The sequence below is a fragment of the Manacus candei genome, unplaced genomic scaffold, assembly GCF_025592945.1.
Source record: "Manacus candei isolate 608988 ecotype Guabito, Panama unplaced genomic scaffold, ASM2559294v1 h1tg000062l, whole genome shotgun sequence".
Classification (NCBI taxonomy): domain Eukaryota; kingdom Metazoa; phylum Chordata; class Aves; order Passeriformes; family Pipridae; genus Manacus; species Manacus candei.
The window spans coordinates 2,150,209-2,163,552 of NW_026138110.1; the positions used below are offsets into that span (position 1 = coordinate 2,150,209).

At 39.7% G+C, this 13,344-nt stretch overlaps 1 long non-coding RNA gene across 6 annotated transcripts in view; it reads left to right on the top strand.

The window, feature by feature from the left end:
• LOC127478834 (uncharacterized) overlaps window positions 1-13,344 on the top strand; it is a 121,797-nt gene that overhangs the window by 45,628 nt on the left and 62,825 nt on the right. For all 6 annotated transcript variants that reach the window (XR_007907378.1, XR_007907373.1, XR_007907375.1 and 3 more), the window contains one exon: window positions 459-668. This is a non-coding gene — a long non-coding RNA (uncharacterized LOC127478834). The remainder of the gene's footprint in view (window positions 1-458; window positions 669-13,344) is intronic.

A 13,344-nucleotide genomic window follows, 5' to 3' on the forward strand; every position in this document is an offset into this window, starting at 1 on the left:
GACTGCATGCTATAAAAGTTAAAGCAATTATATGTAATGCATGGTGATCAATATGACTTCCAAATGTTCACATGCCATGCATGTCAGATTCCAGTTGGAAAACAAAACAAACCCCTCAAGGTTGCAGGCTGTGCTTTAGAAGAGCCACATGTTGTAACCTCAGAACCTCAAAATATCAGCTGGTTTCTGTGCATGATCAGAGCAGTGGAATCTGTGCCACATTCTGCCCTTTATTTCCTGGAATCTGGCTGCAGTAACAATCAGATGTGCACTTCTGCCAAATGCAGCCAGTGTTTGATCCACATTCAGATCAGGGAATTATCTGTACTTTTTTTTTTTCCCTCCTGGCATATCTCATTCTGATATAATTTTTGTACAGGATATAACAAAGATAGATATGTAAATAAGGAATGACCTTTTCTAAAATTCATCTGTGGTGGCTCTTATATTGCTTTTAGGTGAAATGAAATCATCTACAGACACCAAATGAGATCAAGGACCATTGTGCTCTCAGACTGGAAGATGTAACCTTTTGTGAAACATTTAAAATCAAAACACTCTGGACACATAAAAGAAACAGATTTTTCACCTTCCTAGAAAGGAGAGCAGAAGTGATCGATCACTGTTGCCAGGAACACTTTGTCAGCAGAACCTCTGGAGGAGCCCAGGTAACTCTCATTTCAGTCCTTCAGCACAGATTTCTGTGTCCCACACATATTTGCTATCCTATGTGTACCTGCTTCTGCTGTTCTTATCCACTGCTAGTGCATACAGAGTGTTCATTTTTGTAAATTATCAGGCTGTAGATATATGTTACCAGAGTAAACTGAGCCTGAGCCATTCAGGAACTGCTTCTCTGTCCCTTCTGGTTCATCTTTTCCTTCTCCAGGGGCAATGGCACACAGGGAAGAGGTAGGTCTAAAGGCAAGGATAGCAGCTGCCTTAACTGTCAAACACTGCTCTCTTTGTATTCATGAGTTTATATACAGTTCAGTCAAGGAAAAGGTCCAAATAAATAAATACCATTAAATATGAAAAGGACAACTGGAAAGACTGGATGAACCAGTCAGAAATCTCCAACTGGATTTTGTGGAATTCTTCCTTTGCAGGTGACCCTCTTTGTATGAGAAATATGCCCTCAAGCCCTGAAGTTTTAAATTTTATCAAAATGTGTTAACTTACTTGATTTTTGCTGAGGGTTGCAGTATTTCTTGAAAAGTTTATATGAAGGGTTTGGATGTGATTTTTTTTTCCTGCACCTACAGGAATGTTATCATCTGTTCTGAAGCAAATCAACTTCCTGGGAGCTTTACCATTATTCAGGTTAGGGTCATGTAAGCTGTGTAGGAATATTGCCATCAGATAAATAGACCAACAATGCTGAAACAAGGCATTTGAATATTACATTTGCTTTTATATATTGAAATAAAATGGTATGTATGGAATTTTATTTAATAGAACATGAATGTGATTTTAGGTAAATGTGTCCAACAGGCTGCAGCAAATGCTTGAAAGTTTTTATTTTATTACTTTGCTTATAGTGTGGTGGTATAAACTGCTTTTGTTAGTTTAATAACAAGGGTGGGAAGAGACCAAGTACTGGGAGATCAATTTAAAAAGTAGCTCAGAAGAATTAAACACAGGAGAGCAACTTCAAGGTGTCTGGTGTTTTATTTCATTGTAACAAAAATATTGCACATGGATTCATCAAACACAGTTGTTGGGTTTCCTTTTGTTCTTTGGTTTGTTCTTTCTGCTAAAACCTGTGGTAGGGCAGAATTAGTGCTGGAAATTTCCTTTCCTAATGACCTCAAATATACTCATTTTAAACAAGGCACCAAATAGGTGCCTTTTCAGAAAAGTGCCAGAGGCTCTTCTAGCACCATCAATGTGACACAGAAATGACACTAGATTAGGTATCTACAGTTATATTAAAAACTGCAGCAAGTCTCAACAGAATTGTTTTTAAACTACTGCAAGATGTGTTTAGTGTTCATAGATTAAACATATATGGAGGTAGTCTTAAAAAAACACAGGGATTACAGAAATGTAAAAGACTTCATCTTTTCTTCAAGAAACCATTTACTATCAGTCATGATTTCTGAGTGGTATCTGTGAGATTACAGAAAATAAAAGCAGTGATTAGGGGAATGTAACAGATTTAATAGTTTTTTATTATTTCCTATCAGTGATGATTTCTGAATGGTATCTGTGAGATCATAAAAAAATGCAGTGATTATGGGAATGTAACAGATCATTTAAAAAAAAAATACATTTACTATCAGCCGTGATTTCTGAATGTTACCTGAGAAATGATGAAAAAATGTAGTGATTATGGGAATGGAACAGATTTAATCATCTTTTATCATTTACTATCAGTCATGAATTCTGAATGTTACCTGTGAGAACATAAAAAAAAATGCAATGGTTACAGGAATGTAACAGATTTAAACTTTTTTTTTTTTAAAAACCCCATTTATTATCAGTCATGATTTCTGAACATTATCTGTGAGATTATAAAAAAATGCAGTGATTCAGGGAATGTAACAGATTTAATCGTCTTTTATCACTTACTATCAGTCATGATTTCTGAATGTTTCTGTGAGATTAAAAAATTCTGGGAATGTAACAGATTTAATCATTTCTAAAAAAAACATTTTTTCTATCAGTCATGATTTCGGAATGTTATCAATCTGTGAGATTATAAAAAAGTGCAGTGATTCTGGGAATGTAACAGATTTGATAATTTTTTACCATTTCCTATCAGTCATGATTTCTGAATGTTACCTCTGAGATCATAAAACAATGCAGTGATTATGGGAATGTAAGATATTTAATTATTTAAAAAAAAAAACCAAAACATTTACTATCAGTCACATTTTCCTGGTCAGTCTTTCTCCCTTTCCCCAGAGAGGAAGGAACATGATAATCCCTTCTTTTAGGTAGATTTTGCAGTTGTATAAGCTGGTTGCTTGCTTTCTGTACTCTGAGGTGGCCAGCAGGGCAGTAGTAGAAGGATTTTTCCATGTTCTTGGCATGAACCCCATGGATCTGTACATTGGGGACACATCTCTGCAGTAAGAAAATGCCTTCAAGCTATCCCAGAAGACAAGGGCTTTACACAAAGTTATGTTGCTGGAGATCTTCTGTCTGCTTATGGCACAGTTTAAAATAATCTGTAGGGAAGAAATCCCAAGCCGTGATTTCTGAAGTATTTTCCTAAAATAAGAAAAAAAACACCCTCAGACAGTGTTGGTATAGGAGCAAGCTTTGAGGATTTCCACCTCCTGATGGCATAAGGGTGTATTTTCCATCCTGTGCCTCCCCAGCTCATGTTCATTTGTGTCCCACAAAGCCTCCCAGCACAGACAGGGACTGACTGCATCAAAGGCCTTTGTGTGAAAATATGGACAATGCTATAAACTAACCTTGTGTTAACCTACCCAAGAACAGAGGACAAGAATTCTGAATGCCAAAATATAGAGAGATGTGTGAAAGGGAAAACTTATACAAAAGTAGGCAGACTGAATAAAACTATTTATCTTTAAGCCACACAAGTCATGGTAATTAAATTAGGTCAGGCTAGCTATAAAGCTACAAAAAGCAGGCTGTAACTAATTTAGAAAGAGGCAGAGAAGACCTGAAAAGAAAACAGACTGACAGCCCCCTATTATTTTTTATCTAATCAAGACAACAAAACTTAAGAAAGAGGAAAAGAAAAAAAAGGAAAAAGAAAAAAACTCATGTTGATTTATCAAGATTTTTCTCTCAAACCATTGGGACAGACAAAAGCATGTAGTCACAGCTTTGATGTGGGAAGGGTTTCATATTGTTATTAGTGCTAACCATGGGTTACATGCATACAGATTCTACCCTGAGAAAATCAGAATAATTGAATACCTTAAAGTTCACAAACTGGTGGACTAGCACAATCAAATCTTTATCATTACACTACCATTTCACTGAATCTTCCTGAGCATCTGTATCATTTGCTTTGTGAAGAGAAATCCTAAACATCTGTGAAAAGAGAACAATTAGACTTTTATTTAAAACCATTTCTTCATAAATCCCACCTGCCAGTATGTGTTAAACAACCCCTTTTGAAACTGGTTTCAAATACTTGCTTTGAATTTTAATGTGTCAGGTTGTATTGGTACTTTCCACACCCTTGTCTTGGAAGTTAAGGGTTTAAAATAATATCTCAGTTGATTTCTATAATAGTTTTTATTCTCCAAGTGATTAGAAAAATTAGCATTCTAAGGCTGTCTGAAGGAGTGTGTGAACAAAAAGGGGGAAGGGCACAGACAAAAAGCTGGGTTTGTGTTGGTGTTTAATAGCAAACAACCCTTTCCCACCCTGCTTCTCTTTTATGCCTGCTCTAGTTTTAAGTGACTTGTAAAGGTTTTGCAGCAGCAGATGACGCTCAGCCACTACATTCATCTGAAAGAAGATATGAACTTTGCCCCACGAAGGAAATATTGGAGGTTTCAACACAATTAAGGGGTTGCAAATTCTCTGTGAAAATGGAAATTCCCTCCCATTTCTACCAATAGGTCCCAGAGGGTGAAGTTTTGACCCCGGTGAAGTCAATGGAACCTTCACTCTCTTTCATTAGGACAAGAGCCATCCCTCATCACATCTTGCACTTGGGACAATGAAATGTGGTTAGGAAAGGAGAAACTGTTTCCTTGGGGAATGGCCATTAGGTACCACCTTCTCCAGACAATGAGGGAGAAACTTGGAGAGATGATCAGAAAACATGCACAAAAATGCAGAGAGTCAGAAAGGGGGAGCAGGCAGGAGAACAGCAACATTCAGCATTTCCCCTGTCCTGTAGGAAAATGTAGTATAGAGAACATCAGCAGAGCTGGGTTGTCCTTTTGTCAGAGCTGAACTGGCACCAGGAAGCAGGTTTGTTTCTGTCTGAGAGAAGGAGCTCTCACCCTTACACTTGACAAGGGGCTTTGAGTGTTCTTCAAGTTGAAGTCAGAATTTAACAAAAAAGTTGCAAAACTAATGAGCAGAACCTCAGAGCATTGGCCCAGACACAAGCTCCCTCACTTGAGATCTTACCTAAGTAATCTTTTTGTGTGCTTAGTGTTCGAGATATTCAGAGCTGGACTGGATTCACGCAGAGATGGGCTGAGGTACTGTTGCCAGGTACAGAATCCCGGTAAAAAATCACTACCTGAAGCATAATACAGAACCAGATTTTTAAAGACAAACCACACAACCAAGTCTGAACTCCCAGGACTTCAGTATAGCAATTTACTGCTCTATGCACTGTTCACATGTAGCCAATATGAACCAAGGGATTGAATTAAACTCGCTGAGTTTTGACAGATTTGCTTTTACTTCATTTTTATTGCTCATAGGTAAAAGGAGACCTGCCAGCCTACTATAGATACTGGATCTATAGGATTTGGACCATAACATCTTATGTTTTATTGTGTTTCTTTAAAAAGACCTCTCCTATTTAACTAGAAGCTGTAGTTTCTGGGGTTTTTTCCTATTTTATGCTTAAGATAAATTGGAGGTGGCACAGATCAGCGGAAGAGCAACAGCCTTTAGAAGCACTCTCCAAAATTAAGAGTTTGTGAAATACTTTCCAAACATCTGCATGAGCAGTGCTACATCAACCTTCCAGCCTCCTGGCTGAAAGGAGGGTCCTTTAATCTAAACCATGTTCCTTGGGATTTCTTAATGGACTTAATTCTTCATTTTCTTTTTATATTTTGCCAGTGAGAAACTGCCCAGTGGTCATTACCTCTGAGTCCTTTCCACTAACCGTGTCTCTTACTCCTGGCACGATGCTGTACGTTTGCATTGCATGGGGATCTCCTCAAACAAAGGAAAATTATGAAACTGTTGGATCAGATTTCATGTATTACTCTTGGCACTGCACTCACTAGACCTGGTACACAGTGAATTTTGAAAGCCTCTGATCTTTTATAACCATTTCCAGTCTTACACATACATTTAAAAGTTCTTCCTCTGCAGTCACTAGGACTATGACTGTTAAAGCTGAGGTAATTTGGATATTTTCTTTCTGTAAAGATATATAGAGTGATCCATTACACCCATAAATCATTTCCAATCTTTCATTATTCTTTCCGCTATGCTTCTTATTGTTTTTTTAATACTGAATTTATTTCTTTCACTTTTTTTTTTTTCCTGCTAGGGATATATAATGCTTTAGAACTTAAAATCAAGGTGCTTGGATGTGCCTATGGGAATGACCACTGACAAGGGGTTCAGAGTGGTGAGGCTCCTACTAGGTCTTATGATACCATAAAATACAGACATCAAGGACACAAAATCTCTTCTCTGTGTCCATCTGAAAGCCTAATGCACCTCAGTTATTAACCATTCTGTGTGATCCCTCTGCACTGTTGTGTTCCTCCTCAGTTCAGGGAAATCAACCACACTGAAGATACCCTGACCTTTTGAGGCTTGACTAGAAGAGAAGATCCCTTGGCACAAGATCCTGAAAGTGTATTTGTACAGTGCTTCTCTTGGCCAATTCAAAGGGCCACAGAGGATTCCCAGGGCTGAAAGCATGAGCCATGACAGCTACAGCCTAAATTAAAAGAAAGGGCTGCACTTACCAGAGAACACAAGCAGACAGCAATTCCATGTTTTTTGTGGGACTGTGACTCAGCAGTTGCTTCAGAGATCAATCACACACGACTTCTTCAGGAAAGAAGTTTTCTGGCACAGCTGGCAGAGGTGGCAGGTTCTTCCCATGTCTTTTTGCCCTGCAAACAGAACAAAAGCATGCTGTCTGTAATGCCTGCCTTGTAAACAACTTGCATCCACTTCTGAATCCCCTCCTGCCTTTCCTTCACTCATATGAACACTTTCAAGGGGGAGCTACATTGTAAATCTCTCAAAAACTTCTGATTGCACTTTTTATCTGTACAAATTATGGACAAGTCAGAGTAAAATACCTGTGTACCTCTGTTACAAATACGGTACTTTTTGATTGTGGCTGCCAACCATTTCCTAGCAGCCTTTTCATCCTGACTAGGAGATTAGTGACTTTCTCTGAAGGATTATTTTTATGCTTTCTGTTTTTCCATTCCTTTCCATTTCTTTTGGCCGTCTACCTGGCTGTGTAGCCTATTCCTCAGGTTCCCTCTGCTTTTGTTAGCTCAGGTGCAAGGCTTTCCTTGTCTACATACCAAGTGCTGGTCTCCTACCTCAGTGTCTCTTTTGACTGATCCTGTTATCAGTTCCATTGCCTGATATTTTGCAACACCATTGTACTTCAGGGAGAGTAAGTCAGTGTTAAGCCTTGAAAGCTAAAGAGCTTCTTCAGCCCAACAATATTCCCAGAGTATGGTTGGGTTGAGTTGGGATGTTGTATATTGGAAATAAATAATTCCCAAGACACCAGGGAATAAATCCCTGTGGGTTCTTCTCTTGGGAAGAGACTCCAATAGTCTCTTTCTTGTTTTAGAGAAATTCCAAATTTAGCTCAGCTGTTTTTTCTGCACTGGAAGTATGTGTCATTTCTCTGAGAGAAGGACATTAAAACATTTTTCCTTAATGAGGTTTGTGGATAATATTGCCTACACTGGTCTTAACAACAAGGATAAAGAGGACATTGAAAGAAAGATAAAACTAGCTAATGAATTGCAGAGTTTCTCTAGGCAAAGAAAGAAAAACAAAAATCTGACTGATATGGCCATCCAACACTCTCTCAAAAGAAACAGTTCTTCAGCCAGACCATTCCCTTCCCTCACAACAAAGCCAAACAAAGAGAACTCATGCATTAACTTCTTTGATTCTCAAAGAAGAAAGCCTATAATTTAACTAAGAAATGTTTTATATCTAGAAAATATGATACACTGTGCTTTTGGAAGTGAAAAAATCAGAGCACCAAAGAAAGGGCAGTGCACAGAAATATGTCAAGTTTATCAGTGAGTGTAATGTGGAGGAAAGTAGTCATTAATTAAAGTAAAGGAAGTGTTTTAGGGGAGGATTCAGGTGTTTAACAGAACCCTGAGCTTTGCTCTAAGTGGTGTGGGCAGAAAATTGTGAGGTTTGCTCAGAGTGGTTCACCTTGTGACCAAGCACATTAGGGAAGCTGCTCCACAGCCCCAAGTTCAGGATGGAGATTATTACACCACTTAACCTTATCCTCAGGTCAGGCCCTCCCCGATCCATTAACTGTCATTTGGTTTCCTCCCGCTCTCGAAGGCCCTTGAGATGATCTGAAAATAAAAGGGCCTGTTTTGCTTCAAATCCTTTAGTGTGGCTGGAGCTTTGCTCTCACAACCTTCAGCAAAGCAGGGCAGCACAAGAGCAGGGCAGCATCACTGTGGGGTGGCAAAAGCAGCCCTGGGATCTGAGACATCACTTCCTATTTTCAGGACTTCTGTTGTGTTATTAGATGGCAAAGGCAGTAATTCCAACTCCCAGAGATAAAAAAGATGCTCACAAAATAATACATGAACTGAATTCTATTTTGTTTTTTTAAAATTTTTTTGAAAGTTTAGGAAAAAAAGAGGGGAAATAGGTACTCACTCAAAGGAAAAATGAACAAGGCACAGGAGGACATGTGGTCAGCACACATTGCACTTGAGCTGTTCTCAGCTGGAGGACAGGCCTCTGCAGGCTGGCACAGGTTCCAGTCTCCTGATGGTGTCTTACTCTACTCTGAGATCCTCATATGGAATTTTCTTAAGTGAATAGTGAAAGGAAAAAAAGCTTTTGTATAAGTAAAATATTAGTTTACTTTGCTATGATGGTTTAAGACTAGAGATCTCTAATATGGTTCTTAAGCCATAACTCTTGGGACCACCTCATTCCTTATGCCTCTTCCTCAGAGTGGGAATGTTGCAGCAGAGCACAGTTCAGCTCTACATGCTCCATTAAAGGAGCTTATATAGCATCCTCTAGGCCTAGAGGTCCTGTGGGTATCTTTGGCAGACACAAAAGTACTTTGGAAAACTGTGGGAATGCTGATGACCTGACAATGATTTATATTACAGCATTAGAAAACATACCTACCTGTATGGTATGGCAGAACATGTCAGGATGGATAAAACAAAGATTTGCCAGTAACTGGGCTGTGCAGCTTTCCAAACCACTAACCTGCTGGTTAGCCCAGGCCTCTGTTTCCTCCAAACCCTCATAAAAATTTATTACAGATGGGCACTAAGACCCTACAGGAAAATCCTTCCCTGTCCTAACAGCATCTCAGCCTTGTGATAGTCTCACAGGAACTTTTTTCCCCCCTACCCCAGCAGAAGATGGCAAAAAAAAAAAAATATATGGGCCTATGTAGGATAGCCAAGGACTGAAGTACCAGAAAGCTGGGCACGAACGAGAGAGACTTAAATCACACTTGAATTGCAGGCAGGGCTTCAGCTGCTGTGCAAAGAGCCCTGACACTGTTCTCAGCACAGGCATTATTGTGCTCCGGGGGCTGCTGGCAACTAACTGCCCGATACATCAGAACAAGACAGTTCTGTGTAATTTGGCTTCTCCTCTGCTGTGTGTTCATCAGCACATCAGGAGCAGCACAACTGAAAGCAGAGCTGGGCCTCAGGGTGGTTTGGAGCTGACTGAGGGCTGCAGTAATGGGCAGTGCAGTGGCACTCCGGGCACCAGGACTTGGCATGTGCCAGTCCTTTTGTAGCACCTGCTGAGCAGAAAGGCTCTGCTTCCAGGAATAAACCACAGTGCTGCTGATTGCTGAGCAGCACACAAACAGCCCAGGCCCCGGGAGGAAAACGAGCCGTGAATGATCTGATGACACAAAGGCAGGAGTTGAGAGAGGTGCAGTCCCAAAGCCCTGTGTCCCTTCGACCCGACACAAGTACTTGCCCTACTTTTACACTTAGAGATGACCAATCTAAACCTTCTGACCTCAAAAGCCCTACTGCACAGATTCATGATGGGCACCTGAGTAGTTTATTTGCAGAACTATCTTGCCTTGCCAGATGTATGTCATAATCTATCAGCACAGAGGTAGGAGTTAAAGATTGACAGGGTAATTTAGTCTGGGTTAACATGGAGAAGAGGGCTTTCTAAATGTGAAAAAAAATGTGACAAGCATGTACAAGTATTTTGAGAACTGACTGGCATTCCATAGTGAATGGCATGAGAATAAATTACAGTAAACCAAAATCTTATTAAAAGATACTGAAAAGTATAAAATCCCCTAATTTAACAACAAGCAATAGAACAAGCACAAGAGTTAACCAAGTATCTGTTCAGTTATACATGACCTGAATCAAGACTGAATGTGTAGAGATGTGTTAGTATGACTTTAATATTATAATTATTTTCATTCATTAAGAGATTACAGATTGAGAGAGAGAATCTCAACTCACAAGAGAATGCTTTTTGCCGTTATTAAGGTACAGATCTAAATAAGTTTTACAAGGGCTGCAAAGGGTGCTCTGTGCCTTCCTGGTGACAGGAGGGTAAATCTCGAGATAACCACTTCAGACTGGCTGCATATTTTTGTATTTTCCCCCTTCACAGTTGTTAAAACTTTATAGAGCCTCAAAACATATCCAGATGGACAGTAACTGTGACTGCCACTTATGAAACCAGTATAATCTAGCACAATACACAAAGTAGGGTAAGCGTGGAAGGAAAACAAGTTCTGAATAGAGGACCTCCTTGGAATATTGGATCAGCCATCAGACACACCAATTCTGTTTAGACAGGCCTGTTATACACACCCAAATGTTCTGCAAAACAAAGCACACCCCCATCCTTTCACCACTGCAGCTCCCAAACACTTCTGCCCAAGGGTGGTCTTCACCCTGCCCAAGGCAGTGTTTGTGCCTACGTCTTTATTCCCAAACTGAAGCAGTGGTTTCCATAGCGTTTTGGCAAAGCTCAGACACATAACCCATGTTCATCCTCTCAGAGGAATATTCTGTCCTGGCAGTTCTGTTTGGGTCTGACTCTTTCCAACACACAATAGAAGAATATGAACAAACAGCTCACTTACCAAGGCCCTGCCGTCCTGGCTCCAGTGGATATTCCCCTGCACACCTCCTTCGTCCTGCCTGTGCCACACCAGGATTACCACAGCAGAGAACCTGGGCAACAGAAAACTGTTGTTATTTGAGGTTACTGCCATTATTCCCGTTTGGGTAACATCTGCTAAACACAGCAATAGAAGGTGACTCTTTGCATTTTAGTGCTGGGCACAGAATCTGTATTTTTTTGCATACAGTATGCATGCAACACAACAGGGTGATTAGGTAATAAAGCCATAATATAAAAAACCAAACCAAAACAAACAACAAACCTTGGCAAATTCATAGCAATTATATCTATGGCTTCATTCCTCACTCAGATTGGTGTGGGTGCTTAATTCCACTGAAGTTAATTCCAACACCAATTTCTACTTACGCACATGTTGGCAGAGACAGATCTCAGTGCAGCAGGCATTCTCAATTACTTCCTTATTTGTCACATTTCACAAATTCCCAACTTATAAGTTAACAATTAAAAAAGCTGTAAGGGAAATTGCAATTTTAATTCACAATATTTCATCCCCTTTTCCAGCTCCCTCCCTTTCCTTCCAATTCATAGTACTCAAATTATCTGTTCAAACCTAAGTTCAGTTACACACCTGCTGCTCCTGGCGAGAGTGTGTTTGGAAAATATATTGTGCAAAAGGATATATACTCTTACCACATGGTAGTAGTGGTGTGTTTTAGCTTGCTGGTTTGCAGCAAAGATTGTTTGCCATATGTCTCAACAGACCCTGCTTCTCTTTTCCAAGCAATTGGCTCAGGGAGCTATGATTATTTAATTTGGTTTTTGGTCTTTTCACGCCACGATTAGAGACTGGCATGTGAATTATTTAATTAAGCTGTGAATATACTGAGTTAAACAAATGCTGTGTCATTCAGCTATTTACGCCTAACAAACTCAATTAAAAGTAAAAAAAGTTAGTTAAAAGCTAAATCATCTTTAGGCTTTTGACCAGATGTAATGTAACCATACGACACACCATCCTGTTGAATAAGGAAGCTGTTTGTTCAGGCTTATATCAAAGAAAAAAAGAAAAAGAAAAAAAAAAAAAGTTGTGATATTTTTGTTTGGTTTTCCTCATGTCCCAAACGAAGCTCATGCCTTTGGCATTTCAGCTGAGCCCTGTTCTGTACCGAGGTGACTGAGTCACTCCAACAGTTGGTCACATGTAAATGTGCTGCACAAGACCCAGATCATGAACAAAAGCACTCCGGGGCTTCAGTGAGCACAGCACAGGAGCAGAATATTAACCACCAATCCTGCCTAGGTAAAAACGCCTTTTGCTTGGTCATGGCACATAACAGGGTTTCATGCCTCCCTTTTTGGCATGTCTGGTGCCACAGACTCCCCAGGAACCTCACTTCATTCAGATGTCTGCCTCTTAATAAGCTGATCTTCAGAGCAGCTATTTACTCCTTCATTGCTGGGTTTCTCCCTCAGCACATGATTTTCTCTCACGATGGTCCATGACACAGAAAACTCAAGGCATCAGGCAACTCCAGCCACGGGCAATGGCAAGAACACTCATGCAGCCGACGTGGGATCTCCTCATTTCGCTGTAGAAATTATTTAAAAATTAAATAATCCCTTCAGGTGGCTCAAGCACTAATTAGGGATTCTAGGGTACATTAGAAAAAACACTGTATCATTAATCAATACTGTTTTAAACATCAGCGTGTACAAAAAAATGATAAAAGTGATCTAAACATCCTATCTCCTTTTCATGCCTTGGATGTATCTACTTCTTGCTTTTTAATTTTTCAGGAGAGACCACCATGTATTGGCTAATTGTTAAAATACATTTCCTTCACCCATTCCTTCTGCCCAAACACTTGCAGTTGTGGAAATGTTCAAAACACTCCCTCAGTGAATCATGGCTGTATGAAGAAGACAGGGAAAGGAGAGAAAGAAGAGACTTCGTGACTTGGCTCCTCTCTGTAGTTTATGACTTAATTTTTCAAGTCTTGATTTAAGTTTGACTGTTTTCTTATCCAGAAATGCCCCACTGAAGATCAGGTACCTCCTAAATTTACTGCACTGCCAAAATAACCAAAAGTTGGCTTTGTTAGATAGCCATCAACAATTAAGAAATCAATTTTAAAATATTTGTTTTTCCTTCATGTTTTTTGCACTAAATTTGCTTCTTGAAGGAAAAAGTAACAGAGCTGAAGAACAGCTGGAAGTATTGAGCTGGCCAAGTATGGTCTGTGTAAGGAGCAGACCCTGCTATTTGTAGCACCGTTAAAAGGTAACAAGAAAAGCTTTGCTTGACACAGAATAGAGGCATAGACTGGTGAAAACAACAGATTTGGATATGCAAGTACTATTCCC